Raw genomic sequence first — 21,677 nt, 5'->3', positions numbered from 1 at the left:
CCCTACGCCACCAGGCTGGCCCAAGAACACCTTTCTTCAGAGTTCTTTTATTGTGAAAGCCTATATATCTATATCTATATCTATATATATACACACACACATATATACATACACACACATATACTCACATATATATTTAGTATTTTATGTGTATATAGTATCATATATATTATGTATCTTTATTTCTGACTTTATATATAAATGAATACTTTTTGCCACCAGTTAAATACGCATTTATCCACTCATCCTTTCATTCAACAAATATTTGAGTGCCTACTGCGGAAAATGTGGTAGGTGTTGAAGATTTAAATATATTGCAAAATGTAAGAATGCATATATATAGCCTAGAGGAAAAGCCTACAGCGAAACCTACAAAGGAAAGGATATTCTGTTAAGTACCAAAGTGAAAGTAATTACCTGTACCTGAGTCTAATCTCTAATTTTCTGTTTTTAGAAATGTTTGACTCCTTTTTACAGCTTTATTGAAGTATAATTGGCATACAAGAACTGCACATATTTAAAGTGTACAATGTGAGAAATGTTGACACGTGTCTACCTCGCTGAAACAACACTGCAATCAAGAATTCGCTAGTGATGCATCTGGGTCTAGAGTTTTCATGCTGTGAAGGTTTTTAACTGCAAATTCAATTCCAAAACACATATTCAAGTTATCTATTTCCTTTTCTGCCAGCTTTATTGAGATGTAATTGACAAATCTGTAACACGCTTAAAGTGTACAATGTGATTATTTGATATACGTATAATTTGCGAAGCGATTTCCACAATCAAGTTAACTACCATGCCCATCACCTCACATAGTTATTTATTTATTTTTGGTGAAAATGCTTGAGATCTACTTTCTTAGTGAATTTCAAGCATACAACAGAGTATTTTTAACTATAGTTCCCATGCTGCACATTAGATCTTCAGAACTCATTCATCTTCTAACTGAAAGTTTGCGCGCTTTGACCAACGTCTCCTCATTTCCCCAACTCCTCAGCCTCTGGCAACCACCATTCTACTTTCTGTTTCTCTGAGTTCAACTTTTCTTTTTTTTTTTAGGTTTCACATATAAGTGATATCATACGATATTTGTCTTTCTCTATTTGGCTTATTTCACTTAGCATAATGCCCTCCAGGTTGTTTGTGTCTTCAAGAAATTTTCCCATTCGTCTAAGTTGTCACATTTATTGACATGCAGTTGTTTATAACATTTCCCTAGGATTCTTCTAATATGTACAGTGTCTGCAGTGGTATCACCCTTCTCATTCTTAATATTTGGTTACTTGTGTTTTCTCTCATTTTTTCCCTAATCTGTTTGATCAGAGGTTTATGTTACTAGTCTTCTCAAAGAAACCCCTTTTAATTTGATTGATTTTTTCCTGTATTGTTTCTTTATTTTTAGCTGCACTGATTTCTGTTCAAATTTATTTTCTGCTACTTACTTTGAGTTTAATTTTCCCTACTTTTTCTGGTTTCTTAAGATGGAAGCTTGGGTCATTTAAAACCCTCCCTTTTTTTTATAACAGAACTGTTTAGTTCTGCAATTTTCCCTCCAGACATTACTTTATCTGCCTTCACAAATTTTGATGTCTTGTTTTCATTTCATTCACTTCAAAATTCTGTAATTTCCCTTTGATTTCTTCTTTGACCCATGGGTTATTTAGAAATGTCCTAATTAGGGGCTGGCCCAGTGGCACAGCTGTTAAGTGCACACGTTTCGCTTCTGTGGCCCAGGGTTCACAGGTTTGGATCCCGGGTGCGGACATGGCACCGTTTGACAAGCCATGCTGTGGTAGGCGTCCCACATATAAAGCAGAGGAAGATGGGCACGGATCTCACTCAGGGCCAGTCTTCCTCAGCAAAAAGAGGAGGATTGGTGGCAGATGTTAGCTCAGGGCTAATCTTCCTCAAAAAAAAAAAAAAGAAAGAAAAAGGAAATGTCCTAAATAGTTTCCAAATATTTGGACATTTCCCCAATATATTTTGGTTATTGGCTTTCTGATCATTGAACATGCTTTGTATGATTTAAGTACTTTTAATCTGATTGAGACTCATTTTGAGGCTCAGAATATGGTCCATTTTGGTAAATGTTCCCCGTGCACTTAAAAAGAATGTATATTTTATGCTTTCGTTGGGTGGAGCCTTCACATTTTAGTTTTTTGCTCTTTGCATGTTTCATTTTAGACAGTTTGTATTGCTTATTCTTAAAGTTTGTTAATCTTTCATCTACATGTTTAATGTACTATTAATACCTTCCGATGCATTTTTCACTTCAACCATTGTAGTTTTCATTCCCAGAAGTTTTATGAGGATCTTTTGACAGCTTCTATGTCTCTATTTAACAACCTCGATCTTTCTTTTACCTTTTTGAACATATAGAATAAAATTATAATAACTATTTAAATGTCTTTATCTACTACTTCTACCATCTGTCATTTCTGAATATGTTTCCACTGATGGAATTTTCTTATTAAGTGTCCTATTTTCCTGCTTCTTTCTATGCCTGGACATTTCTGACTGGATGACACACATTGTGATTTTCACCCTTTTGTGTGCTGGATATTTTGTGTTCCTATGAATATACTTAGCTTTGTTCTGAGACATCGTTAAGTTACGTGGAATCAATTTGACCATTGTAAAGCTTGTCTTTCAGCTTTTTTAGGTGACGTCACAGAAGCTTTTATTGTAGGGCTAGTTTTGCTTCACAGTTGAGGTAATACCCAGTTGAAGTACTCTGCCTGATGGCCACTGGAGGAATGAGATTTTTACTCTGGCTGCTGGTAACACTGGTACTGTGGGAACTCTGAGAATTGTTCCCTTTTCTCCTTGTGGATGGTTCTTTCCCCAGTCTTGGATAGTTTCATCATACATAGGCACTGAGCAACTGCAAATTTGGCTGAGAACTCTAGTGGGACCTTCTGTAGATCTCTGGAGCTCTCTGCGCTGCTGTCTTCTCTTCAACCCACCGTCATTTGACCTCAAGCTTCCTCGGGCTCTCCGAACTCCGAGCTCTGTCTCCTCAACTCAAGGAAATCCCATATTCTGTCCACATTCCTCCTCCCTGTGCTTCTTCCTGGAAACTCTCTCCAGGAAGTAACCTGGGACAATCATTTGTCTTCCCTCTGTCACTAATCACTATCCTGAGTTGTCTGATGTCTCATATCAGAAAACCATTGTGTCACATATTTTGCCCAATTTTTTGATTGCTTGAGATGAAGGATAAATTGCGTATCCATTACTCCATCTTGGCTAGAAATAAATGAAGATACTTGATCACTGATTTGTTTTACAATTGGACTTTCTTGGTCTAGTTTGTAATTCACCTGAAATTCTGTATTCCATATCTTCAAAATAATTTTAGTTTTCTTTTGCTTTTCAGAAAGGCTTTTATTTTTGTATCACAATTTGCAAGCAAGAATTTAGTCTTCAAGGAGCATAAAGTTCTGTGGTGTGTTACATGAAATGCCGTGTCTTAATTTGTTACGATGCTCTCATTGGTATTCTCAAACAGTACCCGTGAGGGACTGTCTCAATAACTATCAAACTGTCTCTAATGATTAGAGTAACAGGAAATATTTAGGATGGGATAGAGAAAATCCACAGAGACATAAAAACTGGCCTCCAGTGTTATGGTAGCTCTGATGTTGTTTTGGTTAGGTATTTGTGATTAAAAAGAAGAGATCCTTTCTTAAATCAACTAAAGTAAAATAGGGATGGTGGTCATTATAACAAATTTGACAGCCCAAATTTGACAGCTTAGCCTATGAACAGGTTGCCCAGTGATCATGTATGCAAACATTTAAAGCTTCAAGATATGGTCCTCTAGATAACCTCCTTAGTAAATACATAGGGGATGCAACTTTCTTTAAAAGGTGCTGTGAATCTGGCAAGCACTTTGATTCACGAATCTAGTACAGATGTAGGAAAGCACTTAGAGAGCAGAATCAGAAACAATGGAGAGAATTTACAAGGAGATAGAGTTTGGTTCACAGGAATGACTGAAAGAAATACTGTTTGGGATGTTTTACAAGAGATCCAAACACGACATGAGATGGGATCTTTAGGTTTAACCTTGACAGCTTGGTTTTTAAGTATTTCAGCTTATGTTAGAAGCATCCAAAATCATTGGAATATTACTCAACTTCCATGGAAGAAGCTTAAAATGCATTTCTTCTAGGACAAGAATTTGGAGTGAGTGCCAAAAAAAAAAAAAAAAAAAAAGACGACAAGGGATTCCAGTCACTTATCATTCCCTTTTACCTTATCGAGATTAATTAGTCATTGTGACCAGAGGAGGGAGGAGGAATCAACGCCAGATGTTTTGCAAATAGCAGAAGTTGTCTCAGGATTGTTCTTCTGAAATTTGAATGTGAAGAACTAAATAATCATCGTTTTTTTGTTCTGACAGCTTTTCTTGTAAGTAGAAAAACTTCCAGTAACACATCTGATAACAGTTGTCACCCAGATGGCTCTTCTTCACCCTCTGTTCTTTAGAATCCAGCATGCTATTGTCAATGACATTTTTCTTTTCACAATTATAATTGTCAGTCAGTCAACATCTACCTTCACCAAATGTCTGAAATGGTAGATAAGGGGGAAAGGTCTCATGAAACGGGTCAGTATCCTCCTAGATGCATAATATTACGATCTGTGAGATTAGTCCTAAAACTAAATCTTTAGACTCTGAAGGCTGACCTGGATACACAGAAGAAAATTATCAAGCATTTATATCAAAATATCCTAGTTAGTCACGTCACACTTGGGACTTTTTAAATGTAAAAGCTGTTACTTAAAGAGTTGTCCAATAGGAAGAGGTGGCCAAACTGAAAAAACAGAAAAGTCCCAAAAAACCCATAAACCTTTGCAGAATAAGAATTTTGAAATACTCTGCTTGCGCACATCTTCAGGCAAATGTTTGCAGAAATTCTCTTATCCTGAAAGAATATTAAAATGAAAAAAAAATGAGATTATATAGATGTACCCTACTTCTCCACTAGGAGAAGAACAAATGCAATATCCAGACATTGGCAGGTCATCCAATTAAAAGCAATTTTGATAGTTAACTATCCAGAAACAGAAATCTAAATTTGAAACACAGCTGTAATCACTCTATGGAAAAATCTCTTGTCTTAAACACTTGGCAAAGTGGACAGGCTGACAATGTAGTAAAATCCTTTGCATTAAATTCAGTCTGTTACCCTTGATGGAGATTCAGGCATCATTAGATTCGGGTGCGTATTTCTGTTATCTTGCTTTAGATAGAGGGCTATGCATTTATTTCACAGAATTGATTTCAATGGTTATAATTTTAACTCTGGTTATTGCTTTAAAAATTATCTAGTAATTTAACAACTTCCTATTGAGGAATTTAATTGTGAACACTTTCATTGTCACTGTGAATTCTGTTGACTTAAAGAGAGTATTATCCTTTTACAAAATTGTCCTTCGTGTGGGTGGGAGAAACACCTTATATCATGGCGTTACTTTCCTCATCCATATGCAGATATAATTACTCTTCCTACATCTCTTAAAAGTTTTGAGGAAAGCAGCCACAGGAAAATTTGTAAGAATAAATCTAAGATAAGATTTGTAAAAGTTCAATGATAACTATGAAAAACTGTCCATGTGTATATTATAAGAATAATACTCATTAAAAAATTTTAATGAGAGAGATGTACTACTTCTTCTAACCTGGAATATTTTCTTTAAACCTCTATCAATTATCATTTTAGTTTCTCTCTTTCTTCTTCTTACGTGCAAACACCGCTAACACTACCATCTTCAGCATAACGATGGTTTTTTTCCTCCATTATCACTCATAGCTTCTAAATTGTTCACAATTTAAATAAAGGATCAGAGACATAGCATCTAGGATAGGGATGCTAATGTATAACTTTCTAAAAGGTAATAATATGCCTCTCATAAAAATTTAAAATAAACATGTCAAAGATATCATTTAACTCGTTAGTTAGTGAAACAACGTTAAAACTGGTTCAACTGAGAATTTAAGGAGCTATCAACAGAAAATTTAATAAAGGAATATTAGGATAAGATTTCTGGATGAGATACAAAACTGGTTGATGCAGAATAGGTTAATAAACTGTAACCATTGTGGTTATCTATTCTACTGTAAAGCAATTATTTTCATCTCTACCCAGCATAAATCTACAAGTTAATCTCTGCCCCTTCAGAGTTGTAAAATAGCCTAGTCAATACTAGAAAGTCAATCAAAATGACAAGCTCAGCACTGCCCTGAAACAACACCCAACAATCTTTTTGATCGTTTCTAAGTTTTCATAGTATTTTGACAGCGACTTCAACATAGCCGACATTTATTAAATGTATGTGGAATTGGATGAATGGAAACCAGGAGTATCTCAAGTTTTTCACACCGTATGGTAGGGACGTCACTGGTTAAAAACAGCTCTGATTAAAGGCCATATGATTGTTGTCAAGCGGATCCACTAGACAAATAGCAGGATCAAGGAGGTCAGGAGATGCAGAACAGAAGTGTAACTGCTTTCTGAGCAAAGCCTGGAAAATGATCCTGGGCATCATATAAATATCATTGCTCTTGTGATGTCTTGAGACCTTGAAAGAGCAGAAGGCATTGTGTAGACTTCTGTGATTAGAAAGTACTATTTGCACTCATCCTGATGAGGGTACGCCCATATATGAAAGCTTCTGTATATTGGGACTTCTGTTTAAGTCACATATTCTGAGAGAGAATTGATCAAAAGTTGAAATTGGAGCCTGAGTGGCCTCAAAAGGTGTTTCAATTTATTTTCTGTCACGATCATTTATCTTTTTTTCCTTCTAATATCTGAATTTTGAAGTTTACACCCTGAAACTTAATTTACCTTCCCCATTTGCAAAGGGAAGCCAAACATTAGCTTTTTAAAAATCTTGCCGTTTAAAAGAAATGTTTTCAATGAATAAAACTGGATAATTCTATGCAGACTGTTTAAAACCTGCTTTGTCCTCTTAAACATCTACTGTAAAGTATTTTCCTACGATGAACAATAATATGACTCCTCTTAGAGTTTATCTTTGTCAACTTCTATGATATTTTTCTTAGGTAGAATTTTTATAAATATTTTTGAAATTCTACAACATTTTTGTAGGATAAATTTCTGTTTGTGTAATTTCTAAGTTAAACGATGTATGTAAATTTAAAACATTTGAAATGAATTGCCACATTTTCATCCAGAAAAAAAAAATTCTTTTCAATTTACCCTCCCATCAACAATGTATAAGAAGGCTTAATTCCCACGTACTTACTAATTCCATTGGCAATTTGAAGGCTGAAAAGAGGTACTTAAATTTTGTTTTTAATTTTCATATATTTGATTACTAGGGTAAGACATATATTCAAGCGAGTCTAGATTGTAATATTCTTTTAAGTAGCAGATATTTTTCATTTGCCCCTCGAATCACTTCTCTCCACTTTACCTCTCTGCTGTGTGCCCTGGGATGCTACCCTTTGTGGAATGCATCAACAGGCACCCTCTTCTCTGCATCCAGCTGCATTTAGCTAATAGGAGGGGCACTGATAGAAGATGGGGTGGTGGGAGCAATATTAAGCCATTTATTCTCCAGTTGCATTTCTGCTGTCTACTGTGTATCAGATGTATTCCTCTAAGTAGTGGAGTCTGTCGGTATGCCTCCCGGATCCCCTTTACTGAAATGATGTGGCCATCCCTCAGTTGCTTGCTATGAACAGCCCCTGTCTCCAGAATTGGCCTTGGCCAAATGGGAGTCACCTTGTCAAGGAACCTATAGCTATGCCCCAGGGGCAGCTGAAAGGCAATCACTGACTTCCATGGGATACACAAGTTTCCCCCTCCTTCCCCTGAGTGGAATCAACTCTGTGGGATAATTAGTACTCCAGCCCTCCCCATGGGATTGGATTGAAGATTATCTCCAGCTGAAACCATAGTTGTTTAGCTTTTTCCTTCTTTGTTCTATTCTTGCTCACCTTCTCCTAAGATCACTCTCTCAATAAATCAATTGCACAAGAATCCCTGTCTCAGGCTCTGCTTCTAAGGAACTAGACCTAATATAGTTGGGACCAAGATTGATCTTAAGGAGCAGACTCGAATGATGAGTTGGATCTCTTGTAATGAGAACCCAGTCATTGATGGCAGATGAAGTATTGATGGGCCATGGCATGCCGTAGCAGTGCAATTTTTCTGATTTCACTTCTGGTGTAAAGGGGCTGGGAAAAGGTGGAAGGGAATGTACTATCTGGGAAATGTCTCTTGTGTTTGAGAAGTAAAGAGGAAAGAGAATAAGGACTGTGGTACTGAGGGTGTGTTACTAAGTGCTGCCGATTCATTTAAAGTACAAATGACAAGCTCAGATCTAGTTATCAGCATTGTATAGCACAGGGTGAGGGTCAGAAGGGTTTCTTTGGCTTCGTTATAGAGATCCCCCATCTCCTGCAGTTGGGGGACAGACAGAGCTGAAGATTAGGCACAGGATGTCATTGTAAGAGGGGTAGAACCTCAGAGAAGGCTGAACTCTGAGCCATGATTAAGTCTCCTGTGCCAAAGTCAGGGCCCTGATAAGGAAGGGTGAAGGATATATGGGTAGATGCACTTAAACTTGAATCCCCTGATTACTCTGATACTTCTGCATCTGCATAAGTGACCCACTCTCTTTTGTTGGAAGATAAAGCCCTTGCCCCTTACTAAGCAATTATAACAGAAGCCTCAAATGAGACAGGTGCCTTATAGCATAATACTTGTCCTCCTCAAGATTCCCTCACCTCCCTTCTGGCTACTAGACTCATAACTAAATCTCAGCATTACCCAGGTCTGCTAGGGGATAAGAGTGAATATAACCACATGAGCTTCCAGACCTGGCTAATACACTGTGAAGAAACAAGAAATTATGGCAAGAAATCGATTCTAAGAGTGCAAGATCAAGGAGGTTAAGACATATAAACTGGACAAGGAAGAGTTTGTTAACATGGGACCACTATCATGATGCAAGAGCCCCAGGAGAGGATTCTAATATGCAGCTGGAATGGCTCTTGGGAGCTCGGAGAAAGTAGAAGTGTAGATCCTAGAACTACCATAGCAGACCATGAAGAAAAAGATCAAAAGGCTCAGAAAGTGGGCCCTGTTAAAGTAAATCTACTATATAGAGAAAAAAAACAACAACAAAAACAAACAGCATCAGCAAACTACATTTCTCACGAGGGTCCAGCGTACATTCGATTCTATTTACAAATGTGATAAGGGATGTACTCAGGAGATGGGGGCCAGCATTGTTTAGAGGCCTGGGGTGGCCGAGCTATGTAAGCAGTACTGACAGCAGGGATACTATTACAAACTGGGCTCTCTAATAGCAATGGGTATGATAGGATGCTGGGAAAACAGAGGCCAGGTAGCAGCACTTAACTCTCAGAAGCAAGGTGGGCATAATTACAATGGGCAAGATCAGAGTGGCAGCTGGAAAGCATTAGGTTAGCTACAGAGATGTACAGAGATGGTTATTAGAACACAGTGTTCCTTTAGGAGCATGATAGATAAACAGCCAATAAGAGCATTATTTAATATATAGAATCAAAAGACGTCAAGAATGGTTGGGCAGAAAGCTAAGGTCAGCTGTCCAATAGAAAACCACAATCTCCTGCCCAATTTCCAGATCTGAGCCATCTTCAGACCCAGAGCCAATCAGCTGAAAATGTGGCTGCCTTCCAATGAGGAAAGACCCTACAGAACAATGGCAAGAGTGTGCAGTAGGGTATCCTCCCAAAGGGACCTATGACTTTTTACTCAGCTAGCCATGCACTGGAGAAAGGGGAATACCAGATCTTTTGTGTGTTGATGGTTATAGGATTCAAGGTCATGCTATTATAGTTAGAACAGGGATGTCTGGGTATCAGGTCAGGTGATGAATAGAGTCCTGGCCCACAACTCATTGGTAGAATCTTCACATTGGTTCCTTGACTTATAGATTCGTGTGTAGTTCTGACTTTTGTATAGTTTTCAAATGTATCTATATTAAAAATAAAAAGAAGAAAAATGGAGGGGGTACCAAATGGAATACAACAGAAACAAATGAACCTAATTGTATTTCAAATGCATAAGATGACCACACTGAAAAAGGCAAAGTAAGGGACCAATCCAACTCACTTTTCAAATAGTAATAGACAAGATGACATCCTGTGTCTCCTGATATGATGTGGCAAGAAGGATAGAACATCTTTTCTTTGGTGTTCCGTCAAAATGTATAACTGAAATCTAATCATGAGAAAACATTAGATAACCCAAATTGAGGGACATTCTACCAAAAAACTGGTTTATATCTTCAAAAATATCAAGGTCGTGAAAGACAAAGTAGTAGTATTGAGCTATTCAGCTAAAGGAGACTACAGACACACGCCAACTAAAGGCCACGTGTGATCCAGATTAGATTCCGGACCAGAAAAAAATCTTTTGCTATTAGGGACAATAGTGAGACAATTGGTAAACTTCAAATAAGGACTATAATAACAGCATTCTGCCAATGTTAATTTCCTGATTTTGATCATTGCACTGCGGTTAGAATAAATACATTGGAGTATTTAGAGGTAAAGAGGCATTAGACCTGAGAGAAGAGAAAGAAATTAATCTAAAATATTTCGGTAATCGGGGTGAAGGGTATTCAGGAATTCTTTGTGCTAGTTTTGCAACTTTTCTGTAGGTCTGAAATTATTTCATAATAAGAACTTAAAGAATACTTGCAAAAGTTGTGATTCTTTAAAGGAGCATATTTTGAATTCACAGCAGCATTTATACTTCAATGAGTATTTTATTTTCAGTGCCGGACTAACTGGAAGGCTAATATACCTGATAATGTCCTGATTATATGAAAAACTTCTTCCAAATTCTCTCTATATTGAAATGACAGCATTCCAAGGAAAAAAAGTATACAAAACAAGTAGTGTGATTTAATTATATTGGCCCTCTTCCTCCAAGGGTATCTGACAGAGTACACATAGACTAATAAAACCATGGATATCCTTGTGGTTTTCCTGGCGGTCTCTAATTACCATTTCTGATTGGATCATATGTTTAGCCTTCCCTCTTGTTTCCGAATTCCATAGAGACGTCATTTACCATTCCTTGGATTCAGTGTGATTGTATTCATTCATTCATTTATTCATTCATTAGCAATTGCTTATTGGGACCACATGCTAGGTGCCAAACGCCTGGAAATAGAGTTTGAAAAGATTGGCATAGTCTTCTCCAGTCCTCAGACTGCCCTGTATGTGACCCTCATTTCTTTCCAAAAACACTGGCTTGTAGTCACCTCTCTTGATTTGTCCTAATTTAAATTTCTTTAGGAGGATACTCTGCCCTAATTAATTCTTCAGAGCCCAACTCCATTCCCACTGATGCATATCTGCTAGAATCAGTCCAGTAATCTGCAAAAGGGAGATTTTGATAAAATAGGTTGGGTGAATATTTCAATGAGATTTCCATCTATCCACCAATCTGCCTGATATGCTACTTTAACAAATTTAAGTAATCAGAGAAAATATGTATGCATGAATGTATGTCATGTTAGTTGGAAACAATTTCATGCTAAAATCTTCACAAGATAGTCCATTTTAAAACATAGAATCAAATAGCTATAACATACTAAAGAAATATAAAATAGTAAAAAATATTTATTTTCAGCTTCATAATATTAGAAACTACTATTGGTCATGTCCCTAGGTTTCCTTCGGGCAATTAGAGAAATTACAGAAAATTTAAGCAATTGAAGGTTGAGGATGCGTGGTAAACAAAAAGCAATGATTTTATTCAATTCCATTTTAACCTCCTCAGGATAGTTTTAATTTATCCCTCTGCCTAACAGAAGAATATTGATTCTCAAACATTAAAGCTTTATTTTTCATATTGTGAATTTAGTCCAGAAACTTGCCTTATTCCAAAATACATTATTCCATCGTCCTTAAACTGAAGAGTAGCAAGGTCTTGTCGATGAATTATAAGAAATAAAACTAAAATTGAATTTAAAATGATAGAGTTGAATAATAGTTGGATTATTGATTAATTCACTCAAGTTATATAAACCACAGTCATTCCTTTTCCCCCAAAGAATCATAAATTTAAAACTTTTGAGTTAATGCTAAAATAATGACAACAAACTTTCATATAATCAGCAGCACCTCATCATTCTGTAGCATTGTGAGATCAAGTGGGGCTCCTATATTACGTGAAACAACATGTCTGGACCCCATTCCCTTGCCATTTGATTTTGTGAAATTGATAAGCAATAAATCAAGGAAACTATCTATCCTTAACCCAGATGGACAGCAAGTTATGTCCCCTGGATTCCTGAGTAATTGACGTCTTTTGTTATTCTGATGAAAAAAGAAACATGACCTAAATTCTGGGAAATCGGCATTTTTCTGGCATTTGGGGATTTTACTACTGCTGCCTTTGACAAATTCTTATAACCCTACCTTTTAGACAGGGTTAATACTGCAAACAACTTGTATTCATCCCACTGGTGTTGAATTCAAATGATTTGTGTAGAAAGAAACTCTAGCAAGAAATTTACGTATTAGTCTCATAGGGCCAAGAGATCAAACACTGTCACCATGTCTGAGACTTGTCTCAAACTTCCCATCCTCTTTTTCTGGAATTCCAGTGCTCTTATCAAGCTGTGTCTTCCCAGGATCTTAAACTATTGTGATCATTTCTCATTCTGACTTTCTGATTTTGCAAAATTCTTGATCTCTTAACTTTGGGTTCCCTCAAAGTACAGTCATTGGATTTCCTCTTCTTCTATTTACACTACCTTGCGATCTTATACAGTGTCAATGCTTTAAATATCATCTGCACATCCCTCTCCCCAAATTTATATCCCTATCTTGTTCAGCTCCCTGAACTCCAGGCACATTTACCTGATGCCTGCTTGACACCTCCACTTGAATAGCTAACGGTTATCTCAAAGTTAACATAGTCAAGATTCTAATCATAAACTGCATTCTCGAAGCTGTTCTAGCCTCATTCTTCCAAATCTCACTCAATGATAATTCAGACCATCTACTTTTTCATAATATAAATCTTAGGATGATCTTTGGGTAATCTCGAATCCTCTCTTTCTCATGCCCATCAACCAACCTATCAAGAATACATGCATGATCTCACTTCGAAATATACCCAAGTCAAACACTACAGTCATAATTGTTTCAGAAAATCCCACTTATGACAGGAGCAAAAAGAATAAAATACTTAGGAATAAAGTTAACCAAGAAGGTGAAAGATCTATACACTGAAAACCGTAAAACACTGATGAAAGAAATTGAAGACAACACCAATAAATGGAAAGATATCCTGTGTTCATGGACTGGAAAAATTAATACTGTTAAAATGTCCATTCTATCTAAAGTAATCTAAAAATTCAATGCAATCTCTTTCAAAATCCCGATGATATTTTTCACAGAAACAGAAAAAACAATTCTAAAATTTATATGGAGGCAAATACAGGAAGTCCCAGCTTACAAGAAGACAGACTCACCACCAGAAACCACCTCGGGAACCGGCGCTGGGGGAGAAAAACCTGAATTGTAAGTGATGATTTGCTGGAGGCTCGATGTGGACAAGTCTGAGAATTGAAAACTCCAGAGGGACCCAGTCAGAGGGGAAACCCCATGATATTGTGAGATTTACCTCCTGGAGCCTGACCAGGTGCCACAGTAAATATCAGAGAAAAATCCCCTTGTGCTTCCAACATGGAGAGGGAGAAGTAAGCATTTTGAAATATGCCAGGGCACTCTGTTCTTCTTAACAAAGTCTGACCTCAGGGAAAACTAGTTAGCCGTCCTATCACTGTAACTATATTAACCTATTGGAGTACTATCAGAGGCTAACTGACATGGGGGGAGGGAAATATTCAGTTCCAGCTGACTCTAGTATTTCACATGGGAGAGGGAAAATACCCAAGTCCAGCCCACTCTAGCCATGCTGTCCCACCTAAGGGGAGGAGAAAAACTGAGAAACACTTGTGTAAGATCAAGTCCAGAGGCACAGAATTACTAAAAGCCTGAGACCGAATCACAGAACTATAGAAGGCTTCCTCTGACCTACACCTCACCACTATGTTACTAAAGGCCTATTCACAGCAGTTCCTTTCAGCCAGGACAACACATCTGACTATCAGCAAAAAATTACAAAGCATACCAAAAGGCAAAAAATACAATCTGAAGAGTCAGTGCGAGCATTAGGACCAGACGTAGCAAGGAGGTTGGAATTATCAGACCAGGAATTTAAAACAACTAAGATTACTATGCCAAGGGCTTTAATGGATGAAGTAGACAGCATGCAGGAACAGATGGGCAGTATAAGCAGAGATGGAAATCTTAAAAAAGAACCAAAGAGAAATGCTAGAGATCAAAAATACTGTAACAGAAATGAAGACTACCTTTGATGGGCTCATTGGTAAACTGGACGTGGCTGAGGAAAGAATCTTTGAGCTAGAGGAGGTATCAATGGAATCCTCAAAAACCGAAAAGCAAAGACAACAAAGACTGAAAGAAAGAGAGCAGAATATCCGAAGACTGTGGGACTACTACAAAGGGTAGTTTTCTACTCAGCATCTTCTGACGGCATCCCATTTCGTTCAGAGTAAAAGCCCAAGTTCTTACAATGACCTAGGAAACCCTGTACCATCTGACCTTGTTACTGCTCTGAATTCCCCTCACTCCAACCACTCTGATTTCTTGCTGTCCCCTGACCACGTTCTTACAAGACTGTGATTTCTGTTCTCCTTGCCAGAAATGCTCTCTCCCAACAAGTAGCATGGCTCACTCCTGCACTCCGTCTTAAATCTTTACCCAAACTTCACCTTCTCTGAGATATCTAATCTGACTACACTATCTTAAAGTGCATCCCTCTCCTTTGTCCATCTCCAATTATCCATACTGTTTTATTTTTATCCATAGCACTATCAGATAATTTACTAGTTGATCAACATGTTTATTTTTTCTTTCCACTAGAATATAAGCTCCTTTTTAAAATTATTTTGTATTATTTTGTTTTTATCTTTTTTTTTCTTGAGGAAGATTAGCCCTGAGCTAACATCTGCTTCCAATCTTCCTCTTTTTGCCGAGGAAGACTGGCCCTGAGCTCACATCTGTGCCCACCTTCCTCTACTTTATATGTGGGATGCCTGCCACAGCATGGCTTGCCAAGCAGTGCCATGTCTGCACCTGGGATCTGAACCAGTGAATGCCAGGCCACTGAAGCAGAACATGCTCACTTAACTGCTGCGCCACCAGGCCAGCCCTTATAAGCTCCTTTTAAGAGCAGCAACTTTCATCTGTTTTATTCACTGCTCTGTCTCCAGCCCTTAGAAAAGTGTTTGATAAATAACTCAATAAACATTTGCTGCAGGAATAAATGCAAATGTTTTATTTTGCTTTATTTTGTATGTGAATCACCCTTCTCATCTCGGAATCAGCCGCTTGGCAATTTCCCTGGTGGTATCTTCTTAACGTACCTCTGATTCAAAAATGGGCATGTGTAGCAAATTTGACCAAAGTTTTTGGTAAGTAGAGAAGGATTAAATTGCCACCCAGAAAAGATGACATCCCTGCCCTGAAAATACTATATCTACCACGCACGAGGTATTTCCATAGTTTCTCTCCAAGCTCCAGCCATTTGTCACTGGGTTTACTTCCTCCCACTGTCACCGCCTTACCCTCCATCTTCTCTGCTGTGCTCTCTTGCTCCTTTCCAACCCCAATATTCCTGTGAGCTTCTTATGCAGAGGGTTTAACCACCTCTTCCAGTGCTGTCGTTCTCTAGATCATGCTTTCAGTACCATTATGTCCACAATTACAAAGGCTGACCAAAATACGTTCATAATCAAAGACAATTCTCTCTCTAAGAGGAATTCTGGTGCAAGCTGTTTGAAACAAAAGACCTGTTTTGCTACACAAACTTAAAACTAGTAGCTGGGGATGCTCTTGATACCAAATTTCTCTCGTGCATCGAAGTGTAGCTATGGGTATAACAGCTTTGTCTCCCCGGTGAGTCAAGTCGTCAGAATTACTACTGAAAATTCTCTGTAGAAGATGATGCCCCTCAAATGTAGCCATTGTGTCACAGACCTTGAGAAGTGATTATGGTGTGATACTAGGATCTACGTGTGAGCTTTGTGAAGAAAGATACTTACTTTTAAAAGAAAATACCAATATACAGCTAATCACATCATTAAATTGAAGCCAAACAAGTCCATACTGTTAAGCAATGAGTCCTTTTTAATTAACCCTTACTAAAATTAAATAGGTAACCTTTAGGACTGCCTTGTTTTTATCCAGTTTTTAGGCATCGTTTCCTTTGACAACTCCGTATGGCATTTCTTACAATTCTACCTCAGCCACTGATTGAGGTATAGAAGCGTTTCGAAAGATGTGACAAACACTTGAGATTACAAATCGTTCATTATGAAACTTCACAGCATGCATTACCTTATTTGAACTATAATGGGGGATTGCTCTGTTCAGGAAGATCAAATCTGTGGATATACACCAAAAGAATGACGCTTAAGAAAAAAAAAACTTAGCTTTTAAAGGTGTATCCAGAAATGATAACAATAACACACAGCCCCAGGGATTTCAGATTTAAATTAAGAATGTTGCTTTTATTACACTATGAACTATATTTTTTTGCTCAAGCTGAGGCATTCAGCAACTAACAATGTTGCTGTTAAGTGCACTTTAAAAAGAAGCTAGGGTATTTCTTTGTGCAGAAACACCAAAATGGGGAACATACCATAATAATATTCTTCCTAATGGTACCGTAGAGAAATGGACAAAGAACAAAAATAGGTGTACATAAAACCTTTAGATATACCATAGAGCCAGCTCATATAAAAGGAATTTAATATAGAGACATCTTCATAACAATCAACATTGCCCCAGGAAGATAACACCACAAACTGTTTTATTTGCCAGAGAGAGAGTACTGCAGAATTTAATAAATGCACTCCAAAATTCTTTGCAAGCAAGGCAAAGTAAAAGTTAGTTAAATTAATAAATGATGAGTTGGTTAGCTAGAGAATTGTGTTCAAATGATAAGGTTGGCTATGTTGTGAACAGGTCAGATATTTGTCAGAAAACACAGCTTTTAAATATGGGACTCTGTAAGATCATATTTTCAACTCATTCATGACCCAATTGACCTTAAGAGATCAGTATGCCCACTTTCTAGTGCTCATAAAGGGCCATATACACATTTTCCTGATCTGGTTTGCATTTGTGATTTTAAAAAATACTTCAGAAGAGATGATATCATGGCTATAAATTACCTGAATATAGAATCACCTTCAATTTCTCTTTGAAAAGGTTTCCTCTGAAACACAACCCAAGTTTTCCTGGGTTCTGTGTCATGCATAGATATCTAATATGCCATGGAAGACTCTGTTAACAGATCCTTTTGGCTTGCCACAACAAAAGTAGTCACCTCTCTCTCTGTTCCAAGAGATGTTGTTCACTGCAATTGGAAGGAGCCTAGATAGGTACTGGAATCAGACAAAGCAGTGGGAATCCTATTCCACCATTTTCGACTAAGTTTGCTACCAGCTCTTAGTTAATATCAGCCCTGATACTGGCTCGCCTACAATGAAACTGGCAGGTATGGGGTTAAAACTAAAAACCTACATTCCTAGTTCTCTGGGTCTTTAGTTACACTCATATGTAAATGTTTCTTTCTTTAACCTAAGACTCCCTGAGCTTTACAACCAAATAGAAGTTACAAATTGTTAAACCCTAGATGGCCTCAAACTGGGCTCCTGTTAAAGTTATAGCTAATCCCAGGACCTTGAAGTTCTTTTACAGAGAAACTAACGTCCAGAGAATATCAAGAAACCAAAGCTTCCCAAGCCCAACTCCTCAGCTTCCCAGTGTCAGAGTCCACCTTCCACCATGGAGATAAACAGCCAAGGACGCTCATCTGAGAAATCCTTTGTCTCTTCCGCTGGAAGCAGCCCCAGACACAAGCCAACGGGAAAATGCTGACCAAGCAATCCACGGGCCCCCCTCCCCTACCTAAAACCTCAAATAAAACCCCTTACTCATTTCTTAAGGGGGAGCACGCAACTTTTGGGGCACTAGCCCTTGATTTGCTCTCTCTGCCTGGCAAAGTAAAGCTTTCCTTTTTCTCCCAAGACTTTGTTCTCGTTATTTGGCTTGGCATCCGGATCAGAGACTGAACTTTCCGTAACAAGTTTAATAAGTCTATTCACCTCTGTGGTACGCCATACTCACCCCACCATTTTTTCCACTCTAAAATCGATAAAATGCCATCCACCACCCCTGGCGGCACTGAGGACTAAATGATAACAAACAAAGGACCAGGCATAGAGAAAGCTTCAGTGAATCTTCTTTCCCCTTCCTTGTTTTTTCCTGAAAAATACATGAGATGAAATTAAGCATAATCCAGCCACACAGAGAAATTTCCTTGTAGTAAACCTTATATGCTTGGTTTTATTTTCTACTGGAGAACTCCCTAAATCAAAAAAAAACCAGAAACAAACGATTGACTTTTCGAAAAGAAACCAGCCAATTGTCTATAAAATTTGTACCATCTAGAATGAAATACGTCAAAACTTACTTCCTAAGCATGTAACAACAGAGGGTGTTGCTACTTCCATGATGTTCAAACCTTGTCTGTAGCCAAGTCAAGCAATGCAAGAAATTATTCTTAAATTTGGTACGTGCTTCCTTCTCCCTAGCAGCTCAGAGAATCTTAGGATGATAGTTTAAGATAACCTTCTTTGCTCAATATTGGCCAAAATCAGAAAGAAAAAATTAGAGGAAAATGAGGTTTCTTGTTTCTTTAGTGTTGTAGGAATCACATATCTGATCAAGCTCTGCCTTATTGAATCTAAAGAAAGCAACTGATCTGTGGATAAGAGAGTAGTGGGTCCAAATTGCTATGTTGTGACTATTCCAAAAGAAGAGTATTCCACAAAAATCCTATTTATAGAAAGTAGAAATGGTTGTGACTCAGAGTGAAATTAGAGTGAAATGGATGATGATCCTCAATACTTTTATGCATCCTACTGTCCTGTGACTGACCAAATGAATGGCAAAGATCAGTGTGTGCTTCACTCATATGGGAGAATCTTTACTGTCTGTGATAACATGATTAATATATAGTTAGGTTCAATACCAATTCCAATAAGTATTTCTTCCACATCTACTATGAACCAGCGTTATTCTAGGTCCTTGGGATATAGAGCTAATGAGCTACAGTCCTTGCCTTCAGAGAACTCATAGTCCAGTTGGGGAAAGGCTTCAGGCAGAAATGTCACATTGTTATTTCAATTACAGCCACATGATCTGAAGGCTAGTTCCACATTTTAAAAAAAGTTAACTAATGTTTTTTATTATTTTAAAAATAAATTTAAATGAAAAAAGCAACTGAAAAACACAAGTGCCAAATACATGTCTGTAGGAAGACTATGTATTTTTTATCACTTTGTCCACAAATATGTCAATATGTATTTCACAAGATAATTACTCCTTTTTAATAAAACCACCATAGCAACATTATCACATATAAAAACATTAACATGTATCCCATCATCTCCTGCTGACTACTCAGTGCTCAAATTCCCAGTTGTGTTACAGCACAAAGATGGGCTTCTCCTACCTGATGCACATAAAAAGCCAATTATTACAGCATCAGCTTTTCGGTAAAGAAAAGGCTTTATTGCAAGATCGACCTGCAAAGAGACAGGAGGCATAAGCTCTCAGATCTGTCTCCCCAATTCCAAATTTGGGGCGAAATTTAAGAGTATGGAGAACAGGCTGGTATGCAGAAACACTGGTGGGGCAGGTTTTGATGGGAGGGCTTTAAGCATTTACGGTAACGTTTTAAACATTTATGGTAAGTTGTGGAAGAGGCTTTAACACTGGATCTTCCTACACAATGGACCCTTCGCTTGTAATGCTAGTCTAACTTTCAAGTTAGGTCACATCCTGGTCCTTTTGGTTCTGCCAGGGGAAGAATCTTTGGTTCCGGTTTCATTTCAGGTCAAGATTTTCTCTTCTGCATATTCTGTCTCTGTGACTTTGCGAATTTTCTGAAGAACAACTCTCAATTACTCTGTTGATAAGATGGGGTCAGTTTGGGCTAGTGGTTACAATTTTCCCATAAATGTCTATTTTTTTCACAATTTGTTGTTTAAAATCAGAATCCAAAGAAAGTCTGTTCATTTTGATTTGTTGATATAACTATTAAGTGTCTTTAGTCTATAGATGTCCCCCCTTCTTTCTCTTTCTATCTCTCTTTCCCGCTCTCTCTAACTTCGCCATTTCTTTGTTGAAGAAACCAGGTTGTTTGTCTTGTACGGTTTCCACAGTCTGGGTCTTGCTTACCACATCCCTATGGTCCTGTAGTTGTTGTTCCACAGGAGTCTCCATATTCCCTTTAAATTGGATCTAGAGCTTGATCAGATTCAAGTTTTATTTATTCATTGATTTTTTTTTTGGCAAGGCTACATCATAGATAGTGTTGTGTCCCTTCTTCAGAAGGTATACATATCTGGTTCCTTCTCTTTTTATGATATCAGCAGCCATTGCTAATAGATGCCTAGATCCATTCATTCATTAGGGCTGAGAATGGTGATATTCTAATTCCATCATTCCTTCTTCCTTTATTAGCTAGAATACTTCCGTAAAGAGAAAATCTCCTCATTTACATTTTAGCTTCCCAGTGGAAGAGTATCTACAAATAGTCAAGAAAAGTTCTTAATACTTTCACTTTATTTGCCAAATTTAAAATAAGTGAAATCACAATTAACCAACTTCACCCCCTTTTAAATATCATTATGATTTCAGGGGTTTTAACATATCTGATGTGTTTCATCCTTTAGGTTTACTAGACTTATTGGTGTTCAATTTGACCCATTCTTGGCCAGTAGAAGGTTCCCTAGGGCTCATAAGTCCTTTTAATACAATCATAGCAGTCTATGATAATCTTTTTGCATTCTGGTCATTACAAAATACAGACTTATTTTGTGTGCCAGACCTCCAATGACCCCTGGTTCCTTTTAGCGGGAAACCATACTTAGAGACCATAGTATGTGCACTAAGGTTGCTCGTTTCTGCTGAGCTGATAATTGATTCTAAACCTTTTCAGTGTGTACAGAGTTAAGAAATATGTTTTCCTCCATAAGCATAAAATACATCAGAAATACATATCCATACTGATACATCTAATCAGATTCAGAACTTAATCTCTTTTATCAAATATACATTTGCCTTTTCTGCTGTGAAATTCAAATTTTCAATACTCTTAGGAATCAGGAAATCCAGACCTATTTTACTTTTGTAAATAACCCATTACAATGCTTTAATTTCTTAATGTAATTTTATTGCAACGGAATTTGCATGGTTCCAAATTTGACTATGATTAATAAAAATATCGATGAACATTTACTGAGCATTTACCATGCAACATTATTTAAACTTTACAACAACCCCATACAAAAATATTATTATTCTCAGTTTATAGGTGAAAAACTTTAAAGCTCAGAGAAGTTGAGTAATTTATAGAAGGTGACACAGTTATTAATGGTGATCCCAATCACTGATTTGTCTGACACTAAAACCCACAGAGTCAACCAATTATTAATTATGCTATGGTGACTATTTA

The sequence above is a fragment of the Equus quagga genome, chromosome 11 (genome assembly GCF_021613505.1).
Source record: "Equus quagga isolate Etosha38 chromosome 11, UCLA_HA_Equagga_1.0, whole genome shotgun sequence".
In the NCBI taxonomy this organism is placed as follows: Eukaryota; Metazoa; Chordata; class Mammalia; order Perissodactyla; family Equidae; genus Equus; species Equus quagga.
This window is presented reverse-complemented; position numbering follows the sequence as displayed.